We start from the raw sequence: 12,716 nt of genomic DNA, 5'->3' as shown, positions 1-12,716 counted from the left end.
ATTTTCCATTCGCCTTCCTCTCTTCTCTCCAAGTGTGTCACGCCGTTTCCCTCACCATCTCATTAATCTTCATAACAAAGTAGGTGTCACTATCCTTACATTTGGAGAAATCGAGGCAAAGAGAGATTTTTTTTTTTACAAACTTGGCTCAAGGCCACAAAGCCCCCCACGATGGTAAAGCCGGATCCGGACTTTGGTGGGCTGAAGGGGAAAAGTGGTGCTTTTGACCATAGAGCTGTTTTGCCCTTGAAGACATCAACCACGGCAGGTGTGTAAGTGGTACAACATGGCAGGAGGTGGAGAGGACTGGGAAGGGCTGGCTCAGCCTAGGCGAAATAATCCCACCCCACCCCCACCCCGGGGTTTAGAGCAGCCTCTAGGCCTAGAGCCTTAGACTGCTTCTGTTTATGCAATCTATTTGGAAATGCATTTATGGACCTTCTAGAACCAGGGTATCTGCAGTGTCTACAATGAGTAGTGTCATTGTTGAAGGTCAAGTGTGATGGGCTTCACACAGGCACACACACACAGACACACACACACACACAGACACACACACACACACAGACACACACAGACACACACACATACACACACATTCCCCTAAACAGCCGCCCGTTGGAGACCAGGCAGTGGGCTCCAGAATCTTGCACAGTCAAGTCAGTATAAAGGGGAAAAGTCCTCTGTGGGGCCTGGCAGGAGGCAGCAGAGCAGATGCCAAAACAACACCAGTAAGAACAAGCCTAAGGGGACCCAATGCTCAGCTCCTGCCTGTATTTGCTCAGGATTCTGGGCCAGAGTTGGGTGGGGGGAGGGGCTCTCAGTTGCTATGTGCCAGCCCCACCCCCCAGGCAATGGCAGAGGCTGGAGTTCATTGGAATTTGCAGTCCTGGGGGGCTTTGCTGCCTGCCCCAAACCCAAGAGCTGCCAGGAGACAATGCTTGAGAACAAAGAGGCAGTAAACACACTCTGAACCCTTTTAGCAATTGGCTCTATCCCAAACCAAAATGAGAAATGAATTGCTGGGGTTAGTATGTGTGTGTTAGAATGATGGGAAAGAAAAACCCTGTTTTGGGAATACTCAGTTTGGACCATTTAAGGTTATGGCCAAATGAATACAGCAAATTTAATTTCTATACATTAGCCCTCTCAAAATGCTGACATGATAAGCTATAAAATTTTAGCACCTCAAATTTTTGTAAGTTTTAACATTTCTGGGAGAAGGGCGAAGTGTTTGCTTAATTAGAGAATGTGTTTTCTGAATAGGGAAGCTCGTTATCATCAACACCACCATCACCACCTCTGCGTCATCATCCTCATCCTTGACTGAACACAGTTTATGAACTACGCAATCTGCTGGGAGCTTACAGATGCTATCCATAACTTTTATAACAACACTGCTGGGTTGCTCTCCTTGACCCCGTTTTGTAGAGCACAGAACTGACGCTCGGATTGCACAAATAATTTGTTCAAGATCATACTGCTGGTATGTAAATTCAGGTCTTTTAGGCTCCACTATCCATGCTATTTCTGCTGCACTTGTCTGTGTGCAAGTACTTTTCATAACTAATAAAGTGTCCCAAGTTAGATCAATGTTTAGCAGTGAGATACGGCAACGACTATCTTCTCAATTCACTGGCATAGAAAGCCCAAGTGCATCTGCTGCCACCTAAGCCGTGGATCCAGGAGCCGGGGGCTGGATTTCACCCCTGTTCTCAGTTTCTCTCTCTGTTTTTTTCTTGGATGAAATAAAAATGGTAAAAATGGTGCCATTCTCCTTTACCCCCATTTCATAAGACTTGGTGAATTTCTATCTACAAGTTGCTTCCAATATCTTAGACACAAGATAGTCCCACATTTTGCTAGTTCTGTTTTTTTGTTGTTTGGTCAAAGTCAGATCATATCTGCTCTGTTTATAACTGAGCTGCAAGTCTTTGGGGGCCCTGGGTGAGAGGCCCGAGGGGGTCGGTACTGTCAGCTCAGCATCTGGAAAGCCCTTTGAGACCTTCCTTCTGTGAAAGGGACCTTTAGCATGTCCCGGTGGGTGCATGTCAGTTTGGTAGAAAGGGGATCAACCCAAGAGAATGTACAAATAGAACTGGGCTCTTTTGTGTATCATAGGTGTGTCTGAATGCAAAAATTGTACTTCCTATAAAACAATGGGAATAAAACCAAGCACCTAAGCACATCTGTTAACAGAAGGAATCCAAACAAACAACACCCAAAAATCGTTTTAGGACTTTTCTAATCTGATCATTTGACTGAAATAATTTTTAGAGATATCTGTTAAATTGCTGCATATCTGCCAATCCTCTGTGAGGACGTAGAAAAAATACAATTGAAAGGAAGACCTATGCTCAAAAATAGCATCACGAACCCTGGTTTAAAGAGATTTGCACGAAGTAAACAGTAATCCCCACAATTTTATATCCCTTTCAAGATAAAAAAAAATCTTGGTGAAGAGAAAGCAAGTAACTTGTCGAAACTCGCACAGTAGATGGTTCTTTGACTCCATTGTTCACACTTGGTTCATTAATTAATTAATTTGTTCAATAAATACTGACGGCTGTGATGTCTGGGTGCAATGCTAGGCACTGGGCGTGCAGCAATGGACAAACCCGAGCAGAGCCCTGTGCCCGTGAGCTTGTACTTGATGTGGGAATGGCTCACAAACTGTAAGTGTCACGTTTAGTGTGCCATCCACACTTTCTGAAGCTCCATGCATGAAAATTCACACCTGTAAACTGATGGCAAATGCTGGGATTTTGTGGCAGGTGTTTGTCTTAATAAACTGATTCTGCTCTGTGGATTCCAGGGTAACAGATGTTAAAGTCTCTCTCTTGTTTTGCCTCATGTGTTTTGGAGGCTGGAAGTCCAAGATCAGGCTGGCAGGTGTTAGTGAAGGCCCTCTTCTAGGTTGCAGACCTGTCATTGTATCCTCACGTAATAGAAAGGGCTGGGAGTGCTATGGGTCTTATACAAGAATACTAGTCCGCCCTGGCTGGTTGGCTCAGCGGTAGAGTGTCGGCCTGGCTTGCGGGGGACCCGGGTTTGATTCCCGGCCAGGGCATATAGGAGAAGCGCCCATTTGCTTCTCCACCCCCCCCCACCTCTCTGTCTTTCTCTTCCCCTCCCGCAGCCAAGGCTCCATTGGAGCAAAGATGGCCCGGGCGCTGGGGATGGTTCCTTGGCCTCTGCCCCAGGCGCTAGAGTGGCTCTGGTCACGGCAGAGCGACGCCCCGGAGGAGCAGAGTATCGCCCCCTGGTGGGCAGAGCGTCGCCCCTGGTGGGCGTGCCGGGTGGATCCCGGTCGGGCGCATGCGGGAGTCTGTCTGACTGTCTCTCCCCGTTTCCAGCTTCAGAAAAATACAAAAGAAAAAAAAAAAGAATACTAATCCCATTCAGGAGAGCTCCACCCTCATCATGACCTTAAACACATTGCAAAGCCCTTCCTTCTAATACTCTCATCTCGGGGATTAGGATTTCAACATGAATTTTGGGACGACACAGTAAGACCATAGCACCCATGTAAACTAAGCTAAGCCAAGTTATATGAGTAGCTAGATGCTTTACACAAAAGAAGGAGAAAATAAGGGGCAAGTCAGATCCTAACTAACTTCTTCAGCACTAAGAGCTTCAATGGTCAGGGGCATCAGTGGTCTATATATAAGAATCTAAAATAATTCCCAGAAGGGAAACAGGAGTTGTTAAATCTTCTGAACACTTTTTGTAAACATTAATTCCAATTGCTAAAATACATTTCCATTAAAAAAAAGACAATTTCACTCAATTCTTCAGTCTCAAGGTTATAAGGATTTTCAGCTTAGAGGAGGAGGACATACTCAGGCCATCTATGAGTCTTTGATTTCAACGTTGCCCTGCTTTCTGTTAATACTGTAGTAACAAAGCTGCTATCGATGGCAACCAATGACATTAAAACGCGGAGCACATCCATGGGCATGGGGAATTGAATCAGGTGGTGAATCAGCTTTGAGAACTGGGCTCTGTGTTAGAACATCTTGACTAGTCTCTGTAAGGCACACCCAGAATTTCATTACAAACCGCCCACCTCATCTTGTGTGGAGACTCCTCTGTGCAACTCACACACACAAAATTGCCGCTGCTGCTGGAACAACTTTCCCTGGACAAGTGATTTACTGTGCTCTTTCCTAAAAGAAACACCATGAGCCAAAGAACTGATGTGCATGCCATCGTCTGGTGGCTGGGACATCCTGAAGAAGAGCACGATTGACTCGGGATTGATCATGCTGTGTTTGTGTTAGGTGTGGACCCCGTGCTGCATATCAGCCCACTCCCTGTTCCTGGTCCCCACATCTGGTGTCACCTACTAATTGGAATCATGTACCTTTTACCTGGGTTTTCAACACGCTCCCGATTCCTCCTGCTGATGGGTGTGCAAAACAATTGCTGGTGCCACAGGTTCACCTCGCCTTTGTTCTGCTGAGCCCGATGCGAGCCCCCGTCAGCCTCTGAGTTTGACTGGAATCTCGAGCTTGCTTTCTCATTTTACACATGAGGACACGGAGGCCCACAGACCTTGAGCACCTGGCTAAGGTCCTGGCTACTTATTCTTAGAGCCAAGATCAGAAACTAGCTATTGTGATTATTGGTCTTGGGATCTTTACATTTATCTATTCAACATTGGAGAAGCACTTAAGCCAGTTCTTTGGATAACTGAGAATAGGGAGGCAAAAGGAGGTCTGTGTCCTGAGGAGTCTGTGGTTTCGGTTGCTGTGATTCTCAGAAGCACCGGGAGCAAAAGGGGAGACAGGCCTTTGGGTGCTTCGAGAAGAGGGTGGTTCCTATCCCGCACCAAGTGCAGTTCAAACCAGATCAGCACAAATCCAGGTCAAGGTGACGAAGGCCAAGACATCCAGTACAAGTGCTTTCTTATTTCTCCTGAGAAGCTGAGCTGAAGAGCGGCCCCAAGTGACAACTGTGGGACTCGGACTGGGCCTTGTCACCCACGCCAGCACTGCCTGGGATGAATCACACACCAGAGAACAACAGGGCTATTTCTTGAGGGCCATTTGTCAAGTTGACATCCCTGCCTAGAGTTATTTAGGGCTTTCTGAAGACATTCCTTTCCCTCTGCAGCAGGAAGCACCTGCGAGGCTGCCGAGTTGTGGTTTTGCTCAATAGCACTTTGATATCCCTTCAGGCCATCAATTACTCTTCTGTCCCTGCCTGCAAGGACTCTGACTATTTCTAAGATCAGGGAGCTCAGAGCTGATGATAAAGAGGAAGAGGATGGTGAGTTCCTCTGGGATCTGAGGCCAGACGCTGTGTGGAGATGGGCTTCTGGCTGATTTCTGCGGGCGCTCTTCTAGGTGAGCACAGCCTGAGTGCTTGGCTGGGTGGACCTGGCTCGTAACCGTGGTTCTCCCACGAGGCCAGCTCTCCCTCCTGAAGCACAGCTACACTCCTTGCCAACCACTTAGAGAAAAAGCTGGTCTGTAAGATGAGTGTGACTGGAGCAAAACTGGTCTTCTGATTCAGGTAAATGACTTAAGGAAGAGGGAATTGGGAGAGGAATCAGGGGAGAAACATAGAAATGGTTAGAAGACTTGGTGAAGGTCCTCTGACAGCAGTTAGGGAAATTAGAGTTGTTGAGTCTAGGAAAGGCAAGGATGAACTGAGAGCCAGCTTGATTACAGGGAGAATAATTGTGCAGAGATTAGTGGTCATTTCCACTGGAAATATGATGTGGGGTAGAGAGATTTAAATTGCTGCCTCGGGATTTTTAGTATACTCTGGCCTGTCTGGGATATTGCGCTGTTCTTATGTGTGAGATGGTGGGGCTCCTTCCCTGGAGATTTGCATCAATGAAAATCACATCCTTCCATCTGGAGTGCTTTAGGGAAAGCACATGGGTCTCTTCCCTTCACCTGCTCAACAGCCCAGCTTCTCCCTTCTGTCTCAATCAGTTCAGAGAGTCAAGAGTCATTCTTTTGACATTCTAAGATGTTCCTTCTCTGCCCACTTCCAATCCATTTTGCATATTAAGACCATTTATCTTACTTACATTCATTTCAAGGCATGGGAATGTCCTCAAAAAACTTTGATGCCTCATTTATTCAGTCAACAAATATTGAGTCCTTATTGTGTTGAGCACCTAGTATGTGCCTAGCACTATACTAAACTTTGTGCATATAATGTGGCACAAAATGCAATAGAGTCTCAAGAAGGTCACTCAGGCTTCATGTCCTGGAATTTCTCAAGGCTCTCACCATCAGGGTTTTTGTTTTTTTTTGTTTGTTTTTGTTTTGTTTTGATTTGAGAGAGAGAGAAAGAGGAAGGGAGAGTAAGAAGCATCAATATGTAGTTGCTTTCATTTTAGTTGTACATTGAGCTTCTTGTATGAACCTCAACTGGGGCCGAGTCAGTGTGCCCTTGCTCAAGCCAGCAACCTGGGCTTTTCATGCCAGAGACCTTTGGGCTCAAGCTGGCAAGCTTTGGGATTGTGTAGCTGAACCCCTGCTCAAGCCAGTGACCCTGCGCTGATGAGCTCATGCTCAGAGCCATTGACCTCGGGGTTTCAGACCAGCGACCTCAGTGTTCTGGGTTGACACTTTATCCACTGCACCACTATTGGTCAGGCTCACCATCAGGTTTTTACATGGCTTTCTGACTTTATGTCCATTACAAAACCTGCTCTTCTACCAGCCTATTCTATTTGTCATGCCCAGCCCAATCTGTGCCTTAGCTCTTGCCATTACTGATGCATAGAATACCCTCATCCAAAGCCCAGCGCTTTTTTGAAACTAAATAGTCTCCCCTCCTGTAGAAGGACTTCTGTGGCTATCGGTGGGGGCACGTCAGCCCGCACAGTATTTACTTGGCATAAGATATTTTCTGCCTGAGTACGAACTGCAAACCAGGCAGCTGCTGTCCCTACTGTGACCACTACTGCCCTCGCTCACTATGGTTAAGACCTGAGAGAGCCATGATCAAGTACCCCTGCTCTCCCTATTTAACACCCGGCTGTGAGTGGTGACGGGAAGGTGAGGGGCAGCTCAGGTGTTGGCCAGTGCTTCAGAGTACTTTATACCATTAAAAAAAGGGTGAGTATATCAAATCCCTGAACTTAAAGAGAGAAAGGCTTTTGGCATTATCCTCTCATGCTTAGCTGTAGTGAAGGGGTTCATCAGTATCATACCTCAGAGATATTTTTCCCAATTAATTGGGGGACAGGGTGGGATTTTCCATCTGCTGAGATCACAAGCTATGAGGTGAGCTTTACCGTGGCCGTGCCCCCAGCTCCTGGAGGAGCTGGTCTGGGAAAATGGCATCAGGCAAGTGCAGAAAAGAGGGAGCCAGTCCTGAGGGTGTCCCTCAATCCGACCATCCCTTTTTTTTGGCTAAAGTGGTGCAGGATGTATTTTTTCCTTTCGTAACCCGTAAATCCTGAATAATTCAGAACCTTTCTCAATTTTCTCGCTTTCTAGACATTATAGGAAGGGAAGCAAAGGTCACAAACTCTTAATCTCAGAGTCCAACCTATCCGTGATGGTTTGGAGAAGAATCGGGGGGAAGAAAGGGTGGGAAATTATGCGGATGAGAAATAAAATGTTCTCACGTGGGAGCATCTGTACGATGGGACCATCGGTGACTCATGGGGCCAGCTTTGCTCCTTTAACCTCAATCTGGTTAAAATAAATCATGGCTCCAAACTCACATAGAATCAGTCCAACCTTGGGGTCCTAAAGTGAGTGTTCTTCTATTGTGTGGCCATTGTGCTACTTGTTTGTGAAAAAACAGAAGTTTAGAGAGTACTCAGTAGATTCACTGCTAAGCCCAACATTTTGGCAGTCAGGGAGGAAGAAAAAGAGAAATAAAGGAAAGTTTGGGAAGTGAGGAAAGTAGTAGGGGAAATGAGAGAGAGAGAGAGAGCAAGAGACATGAGTCCATCAGCAAAATGCTAATCAAGTGTCTCCTCTGAGTGCTAGTTTCAACTTGTCATTCCAAAGCAACAAGCAGAAACCTCATTTGTGACGACAGATGCTAAGAGTTAGGTGTGTCTGCTGTAAGAAAAACTGCAAACCCAGGTAGGAATGGTGAGCAGCAGAGTAAGTGGATGGTGACTCACGGTGGCTGTTGAGGAAGGAACAATGATGCATGAATGCAGGTTCAAACTGGAAGTTAAAACATGGAAAATGCTCTTTGTGCTATTCAGTTAAGGCCCGGAACGGTCTACACTAAGAAGCTGTGGCGTCTCCTTCCGAAGGAGTCTGTGGAGACTAGTTTGAACCGTCTAGGGCTGCCGCGCAAGCGTGATTACAGGTCCATCACATCTGCTTCTCAGTAACACCGTGGGGGGAGCACATTATCCCTAGGGCTCTTAAACATAATCTGTCTAAGGCTTTAGCATTTATTTTTTTGGCGGAGTTAGTTTTTTTACATTTGTTTTTGCAAAAAAAAAAAAAAGGCTCAATATATTTTTTCTTTCTTTTTTTTTTTCTTTTCAGTAAACAGTTGAACAAAATATATACAACTTTGTCCAAACTTCTGAAATGTTTCCTGATTTGGATAGCATGTTTATGTAGGTTTTAGAAAAGTCAAGATGGGTCTGAAAGGTCAGAAGATACCTGAACTTTTGACTCTGCCCCTCAGCACACGTACTGCACGGCCATTGTTTTACCTCTAGAACGGAGAACGAGGGGCCATTCTTCAGCCATATCTTGCTCGCAGAGCCTCCCCCCCCCCCCCCCCGCAGACAGTGCCCCCACCTGCAGCTGCCCCCCCCCCCCCCCCCCCCGGAAACCACCGCGCCATTGTGAAAGCACTAATCGCTGCGCACCACTTGGTTTTCCTTCCTGGCCTGTGTCACAGGCTGTAGCCTTGTGGTTCTCACGTTGTTTTTTCCTCATCCCAAGGAGCACAGCTCTTGATCCTACGTCTGGGTAGGACGGCCCGTCTTATCACATGCTTTTATGTAAGTGGCTGCGGGGAGAGCTGGCAATACACAAACATTTTTTTTTAGCCCTTGTTTTTCTTCTGTGGCCTTGAACATTTTTCCTCCCCCCTGTGCTGACTGCTGGGCTCCTGCAGCAGGATGGCGAAGTCCCAACTCTGAAATGTCTTGCGCTGCACTTCTAGATTCTGAAATCAGAACAAAGGGGACCAGAGTGTTCAAAGACGCTGAATCATGGAGAATGGGCACACTTAGATGGATTTCTCTACAAGAGCATCTGAGGCAGCATTTCAAAAGCTTTTCCCCACATCTATGCTGCTGGTAACCCCTGGGAATTCACATGGTCATTTCAGTGTCATGGATGTGGGAACCAGAAGATGACAGCAACTGACATGGGAATGGAGAAGTGATTTCATGGTTACCAAGTCTTGTATGAAAACAACAGGACTGAAGATTTGTCCCATTGGGCCACTCCATGTCTTCAAAGGAAGAACAATTTACAATATCAGCCTCGAAACACTGCCTCAAACCCCCATTGCTGAATTTAGCACAAATCCCACCCAGGTAGGCAGTTTGTGGGGGTTTCTTTTTCTTTTCTTTTTTTTTTTTTTGCATTTTTCTGAAGCTGGAAACAGGGAGAGACAGTCAGACAGACTCCCGCATGCGCCCGACCGGGATCCACCCGGCACGCCCACCAGGGGGCGACGCTCTGCCCACCAGGGGGCGATGCTCTGCCCCTCTGGGGCGTCGCTCTGTCGCGACCAGAGCCACTCCAGCGCCTGGGGCAGAGGCCAAGGAGCCATCCCTAGCGCCCGGGCCATCTTTGCTCCAATGGAGCCTTGGCAGCGGGAGGGGAAGAGAGAGACAGAGAGGAAGGCGCGGCGGAGGGGTGGAGAAGCAAATGGGCGCCTCTCCTGTGTGCCCTGGCCGGGAATCAAACCCGGGTCCTCCGCACGCTAGGCCGACTTGTGGGGGTTTCTTGTAGGGACAGACAAATAGGACAGGCTCCCCCATTCCTGAGGGATAAACCTGAGGGGGCTAAGCTGTTGTTCCTGTGGTTGACAGATGTCACCTGGGAGGGGACCTGGCATCAGCTGCTTGTCTGAAGTGTTCATCCCCCTCCCCTGTGACAGTCTCCATGGAGGGAGTGATAATGAGCCAGCAGTTCCCAGCAGTGGGCACTGCTCTGGGGGCCCTCCTCATGTGGAAAGCCAGGCTGAGTTCTCTGCATCTCTGACTAACTCAAGTCATCACTGTGACTTACTAAGTGCAGTTCACTGGGAGCAGTAGGGACAGGAAACATAACCAGAGTTCTTTTTAGCTTTTCTTGAGTCCCTCAGGGAGAACTTACTGCCTACCTTCTAGAGCAGGGGTCGGGAAACTTTTTGGCTGAGAGAGTCATGAACACCACATATTTTAAAATGTAATTCCGTGAGAGCCATACAATGACCTGTGTACGTTATGCATTATCCAATAAAAATTTGGTGTTGTCCCAGAGGACAGCTGTGATTGGCTCCAGCCACCTGCAACTATGAACATGAGTGGTAAGAAATGAATGGATTGTAATACATGAGAATGTTTTATATTTTTGACATTATTTTTTTTTTATTAAAGATTTGTCTGCGAGCCAGATGCAGCCATCAAAAGAGCCACGTCTGGCTTGCAAGCCATAGGTTCCTGACCACTGTTCTAGAGACATTGCTGCATGTTCAAGACGCTTCCACTCTGCTCATTGACAAGGCTGGGTCCGTGACTGTATTAGTCCTCCTCTCTCATCATTGTTTCTGTTAACATCCAGAGAACTGGAATAGAGCCACCTGGAAAAGGGAATGGCTTGCCTAAAGCCACTTGTTAGTCCATGATCACATGGAGCCAGGACTGGCTACAAGATTTGGGGACCTCATGCAAAATAAAAGTGTGTGGCCCCTTTTTAAAAATATTAAGAATTTCAAGATGGCAACAGCTAAATATTAAAGTAAGTTCAGGCCCTATACAAATATATAGGTTGCCCACCATGAATCTGCCAGAAGGTAGGTGTTTTTTTTTTATGTCTCTAGTTTTCAGAGTGGAGTGGCTGGAATAGGTAAGTACTTGGAAGGCCGTGTCAGAAGGTCTATGACAGAGACACATCAGCTGGCCACTTCTAGCAAGGCACTCTAATAGGGAAGTGCCTCGTGGGGTCCCTGTAAATAATAGGAACCATTCTAAATACTTCTGTATGTTAACTCATTTTTATAAATAATGTACATCTATTAAGTCATAAATCCTCACCACACCCATACTAAGCAGGCACTATTCTTTTTTCTTGCTTTACAGATGTGGAAACTGAGGCACAACAGAATTTAAGAAAATATTGACTTGGAGTTTGGTTCTCAGCTTTGTGATAAAAAAAAACAACCCTCTATGCCCTTTCCTAAGCCCTTTTAAGATTGATGCAGTGCCTTAGGAGGCTAACACAGAAGGGTAAAGTAAGTCTCCATAAAACCCGAAGAAGAGATGGCTAAAACTCCTCTTTGGATCCTATCTGGAGTCACAGTTGAAGAAGAAGAAGAAAATACCCCTCTAGTTTTCAAGTCAACCTGGAACCCTGGAACTTACCAGACCTGGAGGGGCTGAATCAGGCCAAACTCATAGATAATGAATTTATATGCCACAAAACAAGTTTATTTCTACACAATGGTAGGCACTACCATTCCAGTAACTGAACTATTTATTTCTATGATCCAGAACTTCCCTTTGGGTATTAAGGTGCCTGGGGTGACTGAAGTCAGAATCAGAATGTTTCCTGGTGAGCACAGCATCAAAACAAAGCCAACTGCATAATCTCGTGGGAAGTGACAAGACTGAGGCAGATCTGGGAAGTCGGCCTCCTTGGGTTTCAGGCGCTGCTTCCTGGTAATGAGGTCTCCTGGCTGCAGGGCACAGGTCTCTCTCTTGCAGGGTGTCTGTCACTCATATCACCTCATGCCGGGACACTTCCTGTACAGCTAAGTGGGTTGTCCTTTTCTTTACATCCTGCATTCTGGTCTGGGATTTGATCCCAAACATCATGATCCCAGCAGTAGCTTGTTTATACACCAACTTTAAGAATCCTTAATCCACAGGAAGCCTGTTGATTTCTATCAGTTTCCACTTCAGAGAGCAAACAGAATCTAGACCTCCAGATACTGCCCAAATTTAGCATTGAAGTTGATCTAAAGAGTAGAATGTTGAAGTGTAAAATGAACTTATGTTGGTTCTGTTGAGACCATAAGATAAAGGTGGTAGGCTGGCCTGCTGGAGGTGAAGAAATCTCTAAGAGCTCCACCTGAGTGGTATTAATAATAATGAAGCTGTGCTTGGAGAGGTTTCACTAGGACTGAGGAGGTAGTCCTGAAGTAAATGTTGCATCAACAGAGAATTAGTTTTTTGTTTTGTTTTGTTAAGTATATGGTTAGTAACTGTCATGCTGTACACTGGAAACTAATTAAAACTAATGTTGATTGCAAACTGTAATTGAAAATAAAATTTAAAAGAAATGTAAAGAAAAAGTATGGGTTTTTGGAGTCAGTGATTAAAATGTCCTTAAATGTGCTTAAGTTGTGATGGTTGCACAAATTTGTGACTATAGTAAATATTGACTTGTTAACATTAAATGAGTCAATTATATGGTATGTGAACTATATTCCAATAAAATTAAAATGAAAGTAAATAATAATATCAGTCCAAAGAGAGAGAGAGAGAGAGAGAGGTAGACAGAAGCATATCTCAAAATCTTTACTGGGGGTACTTTGAAGTAAAG

General features: G+C 45.9%; 1 long non-coding RNA gene and 1 other non-coding gene across 2 annotated transcripts; both read left to right on the top strand.

Annotated features, from left to right (window-relative positions):
• Positions 1–5,059: 5,059 nt before the first annotated feature.
• LOC136402884 (uncharacterized) lies at positions 5,060–11,488 on the top strand. The gene is made up of 4 exons (XR_010751049.1): positions 5,060–5,520; positions 9,289–9,499; positions 10,550–10,680; positions 11,252–11,488. It is a non-coding gene; the product is annotated as an uncharacterized lncRNA (long non-coding RNA).
• Positions 11,351–11,473, top strand: LOC136404740 (small nucleolar RNA SNORA26). Its single transcript, XR_010751437.1, has one exon. It is a non-coding gene; the product is annotated as a small nucleolar RNA SNORA26 (small nucleolar RNA).
• Positions 11,489–12,716: the final 1,228 nt, after the last annotated feature.

The sequence above is a fragment of the Saccopteryx leptura genome, chromosome 4, assembly GCF_036850995.1.
Source record: "Saccopteryx leptura isolate mSacLep1 chromosome 4, mSacLep1_pri_phased_curated, whole genome shotgun sequence".
Taxonomy (NCBI): domain Eukaryota; kingdom Metazoa; phylum Chordata; class Mammalia; order Chiroptera; family Emballonuridae; genus Saccopteryx; species Saccopteryx leptura.
This window is presented reverse-complemented; position numbering and strand designations above follow the sequence as displayed.